Genomic DNA, 12,696 nt, shown 5'->3' on the forward strand with positions numbered 1-12,696 from the left:
TAACCACTCTGTATCTTCATTACTTAAAGAGTAGGGAGAGGGACCCGGCTAGTAACTGTGGGGCTGAAACCAAACCCGAATTGTCTTTGAAATCGGATTATGTGCCCAGCATCTTCTACTGCGCCCAGCATCACTGTGGTGCTTTATGCAACCAAACCTTAACACCTTTGGAGATCTCCCATGGGAAACCAGCATCTTGTTGTGCTGCTGGGCTATGCTGGTGAAACAGCGTGGCCTAAATCCCACAAGAGACCAAGGGCACGCGTGGGATTTGGACTCCAACCTCCTGATGGCTCATTCTGTGCCCGCACCACCAGCTCTTGTTCTCCTCGTGCTTCGTTTCCCTCCACCTCCTCCTGCCCGCAGAGTTGCTGCCACCCTCGACCTCTTGCTGCTGCCAACACTTTTTGTTTTTACCCAGCATGTCACCCCAGGGGATGTGTCACCCCGCAAAACACTGCAAAAACAGTGGTTTTAAACTAAAAGAGGGGAGGTTTAGATTCTCTAATCTAAATTTTGAGGTGGAAATTCTGGTGGTGAGGCACTGGAACGGGTTGCCCAGAGAGGTTGTGGATGTCTCGTCCCTGGATGTGTTCAGGACCAGGTTGGATGGGGCTCTGGGCAACTTGATCTAGTGGGTGGCATCCCTCCCCATGGCAGGGGGTTGGAACTGGATGGGCTTTGATGTACCTTCCAGCCCGAGCCATGCTGTGACTCTATAACAAGGCGTCTGGAGAAATTCTGGCCTCTTCTCCAGGTGTCTGCATCGGGGATGTTCACACTCCCCTTGGAGCCGATGGGTCCAAATAGGCTCCCCTATGGAGCAAGACATCCCATCCCGAAGCAGGCATCTAGAATAGCCCAAGTACACGCTCACTGGTGGCTGTGATGGCAATTTTGGGTGGAGAAACCTCCTTGGGCAGCACGGAGGCACCCATCTGAGATACACCAGCCATGGGCAATGCTTGAAGAACCAGAGCGATCCTACACGGCAGGGGAGGATGTACTAAAAAACGTCTGCTCTGGCATTTCTTTGGCAAGATTATTTTATATATTTATTTATTTTTTTTTCGAGTACTTCTTCCCTTTTGTCACTAGGTGACAGCAGAGGTCTCAACAACACCACAGCGAGGACTGCGCTGAACCAGGGGCTGGTTCCGCTGCTCTACCAGCTGGGACAGCCCGATGACTTCTAACACCTCTTTCTCTCTTTATTTCTCTGGAAAATTAAATACAAATATATGATGTAAGTAAAAAAACCCACCACTTTTCTGTGGCACTGCCTGAATCTGGTTTGTCTGCCTCATCACCTCCACTGTCCGCGTCATATTTTGAAGAATTTCTCTTATATTTACACAATGTATTTGCTCTAATTGGGAACTGGCACCTAAATTTGGGCACGAACACTTTAGACAGGATGGATGGATGGATTTTTGTGTGTACAGTAATTCTTGATAGGCCAGATAATAGATAAGGGGCAGAGCAGGGGTTTTTAAAATAAATTATTTAATTATAAATAATTCTATTATCAGGAATGCCTTTACCAGGTGCAGGTAACAAGGAAGAAAAGGTGAGGGTTTCTGAAACATGAGTCAAATGGTTGATTTCTGTACCTGGGATGCTATAAAGGGGGATGAATCAGGCTGTGGTCTAGCAAGGAGCTCTGTAGGAGCACATGGACCTTGTCTGATGATTAACTGGATCGGGTCTCCGATCTGTACAAAGGTATTCTGCAGGGAGGATATGATCTATGCTCTTAGGAGAGGCCAGGACACTTTAGGAAACATTGGGGGTGATTTATTCGTAGTTTCATAGGAGATTCTGGGGACATATTTCACAAGGAGGATTTTCATTACAAAATTCTCCAGCCTAAATCCTCAACAGCAATCTCAGTGCCTGCAGCTCTTGGGCAGGGTCCAGGATTTTGTCCTTGTCAAAACCAGAGCAGAGGAGATACCGAGACTGTTTGAATCTTCCAGATATTGCAGAACTGGAAAGCTTATTTCAAGCCCCTTGTCAGTGACCAGAAGAAGCTTCCACATTCTTTCTCGTGCAGAGATTGTGCTTGCTGCCTTTGTTTTCTCTGCAGTGTGTTTTTTACTCTCAAAGGCAGTGATAACCTCCAGACACCGGCAGCGCTTCATCTCAGCCCCGTGCAGGCTCTCAGTCCTCGACCTTGTGCTCCTATTGACTTGGATCGTGCAGGATCACGGGCCCAAAGAGCTGTTGTATTGTGTTGGGAAGGAAAACTAAACCAGCCAGCATTTCCATTTCTGATCCCTCCATCTCTGGCCCACAGCTGGGTGAAGGAGAAAAGATGATGTTGCTTCTTGGTGCCATACTTTAGCTGCTGATGGAGATGGAGATTTCTAGGGAGTAATGCCTCTCAGTTCATTGCTGCCGTCTAAATATTAGGCAGTCAAGCTAAGCTGGCAGTATAGGAGCTCTATATGACAAAATTGTTGGGTAGGTGACTCTCCAGAATGGCTTTGTCCATCCCAAGGTGAATATCTGAAACTGGAATTAGGAGGAGTTGAGCCAAGCTTGTGTCTCAGCTGTCTGTGAAGTGCAACATCAACTAAATCCTGATGCTCTCATGAGATGAATCCCATCCCTGGGAAGGAAGAGCTCAGAGACCTTTTGCTGTGTGCCCTGAGCAGCCCACCGTGTGTCCCTTTGAATCCCATGGAGAGGTTAGGGTAGAATCGGATGGGACAGACGGATTGAGCAAGCTATAGTTAGGTGGGATATTCATGAACACCCACACAGGTATTGCATCTCTACTGAAGTCACCAATTATGCTTTTTTCCCCGATGCCATGAGCTTCATCCTCAGATCTGGGAGCTGCCCTATACCTAGGAGATGTGGCGCAGGAGGTGGATGATGGATTGTGGGGAAAGGTTGTGTCTGGGAGCTGACCCATCACCAGCAGAGGACCTGCAACGTCCCTGGACATGTCCCAGGCCATGAAGGATGAGAACCGGCTAGGATCTGCCCATCTGCTTCACGTCCTATTTTAGAAACTGTGATTGAAGGTAAAATCCAGCCTGGAGGTGACAAGCATCTAGGTCACCCTGGCCATGTCCACAGCTGGCAGAGCAGGGAAGGGAGGGGAGAAGGGTGACACTGGCTGATGAATGAGGGCTGAGAGCAGCCCTTTAGAGACACCGTCACAGCCTGAATGTCACAGATTAGCTACTGCTGATCTAAACAGTCACCTTGAAGTTCAAAGGATGACTCCTAAGCCTTGTTACTGCAGTTTGGGGACTAAAATAGGTTCTGAGAAGCCCGTACAACCTGAATCTCGGGCAAAACAGCCTGCAGTTAGGCTGCTACGTGTCTGTGGTACCAACTGAGCTTTTAAATTTGGAAGCATCTGCCCCAGCAGTGATTTGATTTTATGCAATGCCTCTCATGCTACTGTATTGCTAAGCATGTCACTAAATCCTTGCACATCAAAGGAACAAAGTAAATCAAGCAAAACTGCATAAGCCACACTACAATTCAGTTTTGGCAAAAGGTGCTTAGGCAACCCTGGAGGCCGTGGCCCTATAGCTAGCAGCAAAACTCACAAAAAGCCCAGAAGCAGTGTGGTTTTTCCTCCACCACCAGGCAAACGGCCTTGCAGCTGCAAGGGTGGATTAGGAACTGGCCTGGAGTCAAATGTCCCAGAGTCAGACCACAATTTTCCATGTGGCTTCAAGCATTATACTTAATTTTTTGGTGCCTCCACTTTCTGGTCCGTAATATTTTTTTCCATCTTCCATGGGGGAGATGAGGATTAAGGACGTTCCTTGGAGACAGAAAAGCTTTGCAAGTGTTAAAGACTCGGGTTCACCCTTGGCTAGGCTCGCTTGGGTTCCTAGGAGTCAGCCATGCACGGCAGAATGTGACCACAATGCTACTGCTAATTTTTAGTATTTATTTTTCATCCTTTTGCTGCTTTGTAGGTGTTGGTGGAGATAGGGAATGGTACTTCAGGAGCCCACCTCGCTCCCTGGGACCAGGTTCCAGCAGGAGAGCTGTCCCTTGTTGGCACACACGGAGACAGCAGTCCTTGGCTGTGCATTTGGGTCTGATGGGTGACACGTATGGACAAACTGCCTGAAAGTTGGGTAGAAGCCACCATGGGCCATGGAGGAGATGCCGCTGTGATGGCCACAATGGAGAAGATGCAGTCTAGCAAGTAACGAATGATCTGCTCTTGGGGGTCACCATATTTCCCATCACAAAAGGAGGTAGGAGCAGGGTTTTTAGGGAATGTGTTCTTGCCCCCATTTGGAAATTTCCAGGTCAGAAATCCCTCCTGCCCACAGCACTTTATTCTGTACCTCCCTAGATTTCTGCTCTTCCTACCCAACTCCTCTCCATCCTAAATCTAACTCAGAACCTCAAGCCTCTACTCCAGATATTTCCAACACCTCTTGTCCCATGCCAACCCTCCTCTTCTTTTTACCATGAGTCCACAATGATATGGACGTCGGTCCCACAATAAATGGATTAAAATCACCGATGTCATTTACTCAGGGTAAAGTCAAACACAGCTACAGTGACTTTTGCTCATTCCTAGACTAGAGCACGTTGACATTTATGGACTGCCATCCCCACACGGAACATTACAGAGGCAGCAATTGCAATGCATCTCCCAGGGATCTTTTCCTCTAGAGGATCCAGATGCTTTCCAGGCGCTTGGTAACAGTACAAAATAGTCTGCTATTAGAATTCAAAAGCAAACAAAATAGCCCTTCCCTGCAGGCTTTCTTTCTATGAGGCATTTCTGATGAGAATCCAAAGTCTCTGCAGAGGCCTGGCATACAAAATTCAAATTACATAGCTCGCGTTCCCCTCTATAAGTAGCTGCTTGAAGCACAAAATCCCTCTGCAGTTCCCTCCAGAGACGAGAGGCAGCTCCCAGTGCTAAAACAACTCCTCTCAGCAGGCCTTGGGCTGAAGGCCTGCAAAGGTTGCGGCCCGGGCGCTCCCCAACCATTTTGGGGTCCTCCTGCCTCACGGAGGGCCAATCTCCCAACCATGGCAGCAAACCCAAAGCAGAACCTCTCACCTCCTTGCCCCCAGCCCCTGGAAACACCCCGGGGCTCCATCCGTCCTCCCATTCCCATCTCCGGGGCCGTCCCGCTGAGATCTGAAAGGGCACATCTGAGACTACCCCGTTCAGGGCTATTTTGTCGTGGGGTTAGGTTAAAAATGAGTCACGGTCATTTTGGTGAATTGCTCGCACAGCGGCGTTTTTCCACGCAGTGAGCCATTACGAGCCCATAGGTGGAGAAGATAATTATGGCTGGTGCAAAGCTGTGCCTAATTTCCCAGTCTGTAAAGGGAAGACAATAGCTACCTTTCCTCCTGGAGGTGTGTGACGCTTTAATCATAAGGGGAGCTCTTTATATAGAGATTTTAAAGACACCACCGCGTTTATATAGTCCCACCTTCTGCATAAAAAAAGAGCAAAGATCATCAGCCGTTAATGTCTGTGTCAAGTTTACAATTTTTCCTTGGGTTTATAGCACATCTTTTAGAAAGAAATTCATGCGACAAACCTGCATGGATGTATGTCAAATTACAAACCCCATTTTCTGTGCTGACTTACACACAGTTTTGTAATTTCCACCTATAAACTCAGCTTTGGAGTAAAATACGCCATTTGTGTTTTCTGTTGATTTTAGGCAAAATTCTATGGGTTCAGCCAGCCTGAGTCATCATTTCCCTTATGTTCCTGAACCAAATTTTAAAGGAAAAAAGTTTTACTTTGTGTTGTTCCCAAGGAAGAGAAGATAATCTTTCTGTAATGACCTCATGAATGAGCATAATATTGAGTGGCATCTCTTTGTAGGGATGTATATGGATGGAAGGAAATCAAATTTATAGGCGATGCATGTCCACGCAGCTGTGAGTCCAGCTTAAAAGGCAGTAAGAACAGACTTGGTGAAAGAGCTCTCTTGAACTGAAATTGTTTGCATGTGGAGGAAAACCTCACAATTTTGAGAAATCAGTTTAATCTGTCTGCCTCAGAGGAAGTTCAGATTTGTACTTTGGTGATGTGATAGGCAATACTATGTTGTCCCCCATCACAGGGTTTTGCTTTTATTTACACCAGAAAGAGCTAATTTGGTCTAAAGTTATTTTTCTTACTTTGCCCAATGTGAAAATCGCTGCCATGAATTTGAGGGCATGCCTAGCCTACATGGGATGAAGGGATGTAGGTTGACCTACCATGAGGAGGTTGCAGAGGATGTAGGGCTCTGAAAGAAGTTTATCCTTTAATGCATTCAAGACAGCTCATCTGAACACACAGATGTGGGCTGGCCTCTGAAATGCCGTGAGAGTCTGGCCCAAATCTTAAGCCTGCAGTTATTTGGTGAAGATGATTGACATGTAATGCTTTCCAAACGTAAAATAATACGGTTAAAATTTTCATTCGTGACTTTTAAAATTAATTTATATATATATATATATTGCTTATTTGTCGTTGTATTCTCTGAAGGGTGAAACTAGGAGCAGAGTAGGCTCAGTGGGGTGGGGGAGCAGAGTGCTGTGCCTGGGGGAAAGGCTGAGATGCCAGAGCTGTGCCTGAGCATCTGTCCCCAGGACCCAGGGCCAGGAGGAGCAGCTCTAATCCAGACAAAGGTTCTGTGAGGAGACTTAATTTGCAAGATTTCATTCTTGCATTTCCCTTCGGTGACCTTCCTGACATCACCAACACACTCCAAATCAACTCCGAGTTGCAGAGAAGCTACTGTATTCGTAGGCAGGTCATTTCCCAGGGAAGCCCCAGGAAATCGCTCTGTATTTCCATCTGAAATTTCTTTCTAGCATGGCTCTGGTGTCTAACCACCAGATGTCATTGCTCCTTTCTCCCAGGCACGAAAGCTGAACTGAGCAAATAGTCAAACAGAGGCACTCTGCTAACGCTAATCACAAAGTACACACTCAGTAGCTGTTCGTGGTCCCCAGCTATTTTCCAGCGGTTATCAATTAGAGGACAAAATTACCTACAGGACATCCCGGGACTCATTACAGCAAGGTCTACACCTGGAAGAAAGAGGACGTGCTCCTTAGGGGGCCAGCACGCGGTTATAAGTGGAGTAATAGAGCCAATAAGGCCACAGGAGCCAAGAGCAAAAAGAGCTTTATGAGACAGCCGGAGGTTTTTATGGAGAAAAAAGGAATTCAGGGGTGTGGTGACAAATCAGAGAGGTGGGGCTGAGTGGTTTCTTGGTGAAACCAGAGAGGTAGAGGAGGAGGAAATACCTTTTTTTTTTTTCTTCAACACTTCCCTCTCTGTCATCTGATGCCCAGGAGAAAATGTCAGAAATGCCTTGACATGTTCATGTCATGCCTTTGCTGTGTGTCTGGCCTGTGGGACATTCAATTTGCAGTAAAAAAAATCATCTTTTTGCTTTCTCCTCTGCTCATCAGCATCTTTAAGTGCTCCTCCCTTGGATCCAGCCCTCCCCTGTGTCTTAATGTCTTGAAAACAAACACACGACACCAATTTTGAAAGGAATATCGAAAATCAAGAGCAGCACTTTTGGCTTTCCATAAGGATCTAGAACATTTGACCTGTTTTCCTCCCGCTTGGCTACTGCTCTCCTTTTAATAAATCAAATAAAACTGTAGGAGCACTGCATTTTGTCTTGTCTGGACTGTTCTATTTAATCTCACGAGTGGGTGGAGGTAGGTGTGCACAGGGGAGAATGGCTCGGAAGCCTGAAAACATGAGCGATGGCTCTCTTAAGCTCTTCTGATTTCACAGAAAGTCGCCAGACAGGACTTTAATTAGGGCCTATCAAAACCAATCAGGGATAGGAAAAGGTTTGTTAAGTTGTTAGCTGCTGCTAAGCTTTCTGGAGTTTGTAGGGTTGTGTTTTTTTTTTTTTTTTTTTTTGGCGTTATGCACAAATTTATTCATCCTAACGATTTTACGGCCGGGCTCCCTTGCTTACAACACATCTCTCTGCATGAGAGACCTCTTCTATCATCTTTGCCGCTTGCTCAATTGGTAATTTTCCTGCTGGGGTGGGCAGGAGCACTCAGGCGTTGCCAGGGTGGAGATTGGATTTTCACTTTGCACTTTTTCTGGCGCTAAGAACATTTTGCTCACGTGCTGCAAATGCCATCATTGCCGTTTCATCTGCAAAGCGAGTTTGGAAATCAACAGTCCTCAATATTCACTTCATGGTGTGAAGCACAAGCACGATAAATAATCTCAGTATATGGTCTGCTAGGGAAAAAAAAGGGGAAAACGGTACATTTTAAAAGGAAAATTAGAACTTTTTCTTCACCGGAGCTTAGTGGAAATGTGGTTCACATTATCTGCGGAATTCTCTGCTCCATTTGATGGTTTTTAGAAATTTTGGTCAATAGGGAGGGATTCAAATATTGAAAGCTAAGATCAGCTTGAAGTGCTTTGCTGGATCAGAGCCTTCATTATCAAGGTACCGGTCACACGAGCTCTGACATCCGGGAATATTTCTTATTCGAAAAAACAAAACTTTAAGTAAAATTGTTAACTTTTGTGTCTAATGTAGCCGCCAAAAGAAAACACATGATAACTGCAGGCTGTAAAAACAGAGTGGGATCACTGAACACATCTGGAAATACTTCCAGTGCTGCACATTCAGCATTGAACCACTTGGTTCCTATGTAAACATAAGACAAGTAATTAATGTACAAGATTTAGGTCATGTGGATTGCCATCTTTTAACTACCGATTTGAAGAAGGGAGGGGAAAGAGATGGGGAAGTTATGCATTTCAAGGCCAATTTCAAGATTTCAAGGCCAGAAGGACCCTTAGATGTGGCTGGATGGATAACAGAGCAGTGAATCCCACCCAGTTACTCCTTTTTAAACCCCAAACTTGGTGTTGACTGAAGCATATTTTCCTGAAAGAGACTTAATCTTGTTAGGAGATTAAGTCATGATGTTACACCTTGGAGAGCTGGGAGAATGCTTATTTAATGGGTTTTAAGAAAGCATAAAGATAATTTAAAGGTTTTCAAGTCCCTTTAAAAACAAAACAAAACAAAACAAACAAAAAACATATTAATATGTATGAAATTTTAATTTGATTTGCAATAAGCATTTACAATGAGTCATGATTTTATCTGTAATTATTTTTATATTTAATTTTCATAGAATATCCTGAGTTGGAAGGGACCCATAAGGATCATCGAGCCCAACCTCTGCCACCACACAGGCCTACTCAAAAATTCAGAAATTTTGGAGGTGTTAATAAAAAGTAGTGGAGGTCTAAAGGATATCCAGACAAAAATGGTTGACTTAGTAAATTTTCCTGAAGAATTACTTTAAATGAGTTTGAATTCACTGGCTGTGCCATGAAACCTTGTGTAGCTGGCTCAAGGTGAGAAATTAACTGCGCAGTACAAGTGAAACTGCTTTGAATAGCTCTTCCTTGCGCTAAGAGAGCTGCACAGAGACAAGAAAAGCACAACATTAGGGAGAGCCTCAGCTGATGGGCACCATTCTGGGTCAACAAGTCCTTTCTTTCTGGCAGTGGTTGGGGAGTTTTTACAAAAACAACCTCAGAGCTCCTCACCATGCGTGCTTCCATCCTCAGCAGATCACCTCTGGGCATCGTGAAACCCATGTGAGACCACAGATGACATTATTGCATAGCATTTCCTCTGTCATCCTGAAATGCTGAGCACTTTGGCTCTTCTGGGATTGCTTCTGTGCTCAAATGATATCTCTGCTGCTCTGGTGGAAGCTACGTGAGATGCCTTCAGCTGGCTCACCAGGATGTTCATGGTCTACCTTGGCAGAAGAGAGCTCTCTGGGTATTTAAGATTGGACAAATGCCTCTCTCTAATGCTTCTCTGCTCCCTATGGAAGATGCCCAAGTAGCTAATTATGACCAGCTGCCTGATTTTCCAGTGGTTAAAGTTGCATAAGTGAAACCATACTCCTTATGGCTGACATTGCCTAGATAGATATGCCCTATGGGTGCACCATAGCACAGATAATCTATCTAGGGCTAAAACCAAGACAAACTCAGCATGGGCAAAGCTATGTGGGCATTCCTGCCACACAAGCAACAAGTCCTCTATGAGTGAGGTTGTCCAGGACTGAATTATCCAAGGAGACTGGATGGATCTCCCAGCATTGTACTGTGTTGTCAGGAGAGATGGAAAAGCCTGGAAAAAGTCAGACTTCTGTAGTTTCTCCTCTTGCCTTTCTTCTTTTCTTTTAGAGCCTAATGCAGAAAACTTGAAAATTTAGGGAAATAGAGACAAAACACTTTATGTGAAATATAACCATCAGAATGAAACCTGAAATTTTTTAGAGTAACTATTATGATATTACTGCTACTGCACTTCTACCTTTTACTAATAAATATTTCCAACGATGTCAGTGGATATCAAAATGTACAATATTAATAATAAAGATTTCCACAAGTTTTAGACTTCTCTACCGATTCTTCAGTGCTTTGTTAACTACATTATACTGAACACCTGTGGTGTCATTTTTTCCCAAGCTTTCCTCCTGAATGGTGATAATTTTCTTCTCCATTTGCATGACAACATTAGAGGATGTAACTTTTTTTTTTTTTTTTGTATTTAGGAAGTCAGCAATATTGATGCTTTTTATTTTCAAGTTTGTAATTTCCTTACCTATTTCAGCAGCATTTACAATGAGAAAACATATAGACATGCAATTTAGTATGCAGCACTATTGTATTTGCGTGGGGTGTTGTTAGCATATTAGGAAGTAAAAAATTGAATCGAATCGTTCAATCAGAATTTTTATGTGATATATAATGATAAGTAGCATAGTGTTTATACTATGAGAAATTAATAGGGATCAGTTTCAATAAGGTAGGTATTGCAGATTTATTTATCTGAAATTCCAAGGGACTGTTTCAAGAATAAATGAATGGATGTTTGGAATTTATTTATTTATTTGCTCAATTTTTCTACTGCAGTGATGGGTTGAAAAAAAAAAAAAGAACAGATATTTGCCACCGGGTGATGGAAAACATCAGCAGTTAAGCATAGGTTACAACAAAGAGGAAAAGGGGCATTACAGAAGAGACAAAGAACAGTGGTGGGAGGATAGAAAGGGCTTGGTTCCCATTTCTACAGACACTTGCTTCACAAGACACAAGCAGCAGGAGACACTTCCATGGGTAGATCTCCTTCTGCAGCTGCAGAGGGCTTACCTTTAAGAGCATAATTTCATGCTGCAGAAGGAAAAGGTTTTCAAAGTAAAAACAAGGGACGGCTCAGGAGTGACAGCTCAGCTATGGCAAATCCAGCTGCGCACCAGTGTTCCCAGAAAAGGTATTTCCTATTGAAAGCTCTCCAGCACAGCCTCCTTCTGAAGTCTCCATCAGCTGGAGAGCAGAGCTTTTGTGGCCCCTCTTGCTCCATGTCTTGTACACGTCTCGAGGAGGTCTCTCAGGCTTGCATGGAGCAGTGCTGTTGCAGAAATGTGAAGCAGAAAATTGTAACCTGATGTACTCAGAAAAAGCAGCCCAAATTGTGCACACGCAGTGATAGGCTCTGAGCTGGCTGTCACCTCTCAGGGTTGAGATGGCAATAAAAAGTCCCCGAAAAAGCATCACCTCAATGCACAAGAGCTTCCCGAAAAGAGCATATTGAATCTTAGGAATTGTTAGCAAAACAATACAGATCAAACCAGGAGATATCATCGTGCCATTGAACAAAACCCTCAGAAATACCATGTGCCGTTGCACTTCCTTCGTCTCAAAAGAGATTTAATAGAACTGGAAAAGGTGAAGAGCAACAAGGATAATGAAAGACGTGGCGTGGTTTCTGTATGAACGACTGAATAACTAAGAAGGAGACAGGAGTCTGTAAAGTCACGAGCGACAAGGAGAAGCTAAATAGGGAATTTCTAATTGTGGTTTTTGGTACCAGAATTGTTACATCGGAATAATGGAAATATCTCATCATTTAAAATGCAATGAGAAGGAGCCACGTTCTAAATGTGTACAAGGCTTTGTTTCTTTCCACGTCAAGGAGGTGAATTTCCTGAGTGCTGGCTACAAAACTCTGGCCCAAAAAGCTTGGAGACAGAAGCTTGGAGAAATAAAGATTGTCCAGCTAGACGTTAGGTCTGCCTTGATAAGGCTTTTTTTATGTGAATATTGAAATCTGGTGAAAACCTTTTATTTATTTGGACTTAGTGGACTGAAACGTCACTGTGCAAGGAATAGGATCTGGCACTGGGGCTTCAGATATGAAATTTTACATATTGATTCATAAGTGACAGTCTGTAGCAAAACCCCAAATCTAAATACCTTATATCCATAGCACCAAAAGGACTGACTGATATCTATCCCATAATACAGATATTGCTTTTCCAGTTTCAGCTGTAGGATTTGAAGCAGGGAATCAACCAAGAAAACAGCTATTGACAGTGGATATGCTCCTGAGAGCATTCGATGAGGCTGTACGTGAAACTGATACATTCAATACATGCATATTTGATCAAAAAGAATTATCCAGTTTCGAAAACAAGGTGGAATAAATTTACACAGGCTGCAGCAAGGGATGAGACATTGCCAAAGGCCATGGAGTTTGTGACTGTGTGCTGGCCAAGGAATTACACACCTAGCCCATCTTTGCAGTTCCAGCCTAAGCTTTGTGTGATTGAAATGTCTTCGTGTGATTGAAATGTCTCAGAAAAATACAG

The sequence above is a fragment of the Aythya ferina genome, assembly GCF_964211825.1.
Source record: "Aythya ferina genome assembly, chromosome: 1".
NCBI lineage: Eukaryota > Metazoa > Chordata > Aves > Anseriformes > Anatidae > Aythya > Aythya ferina.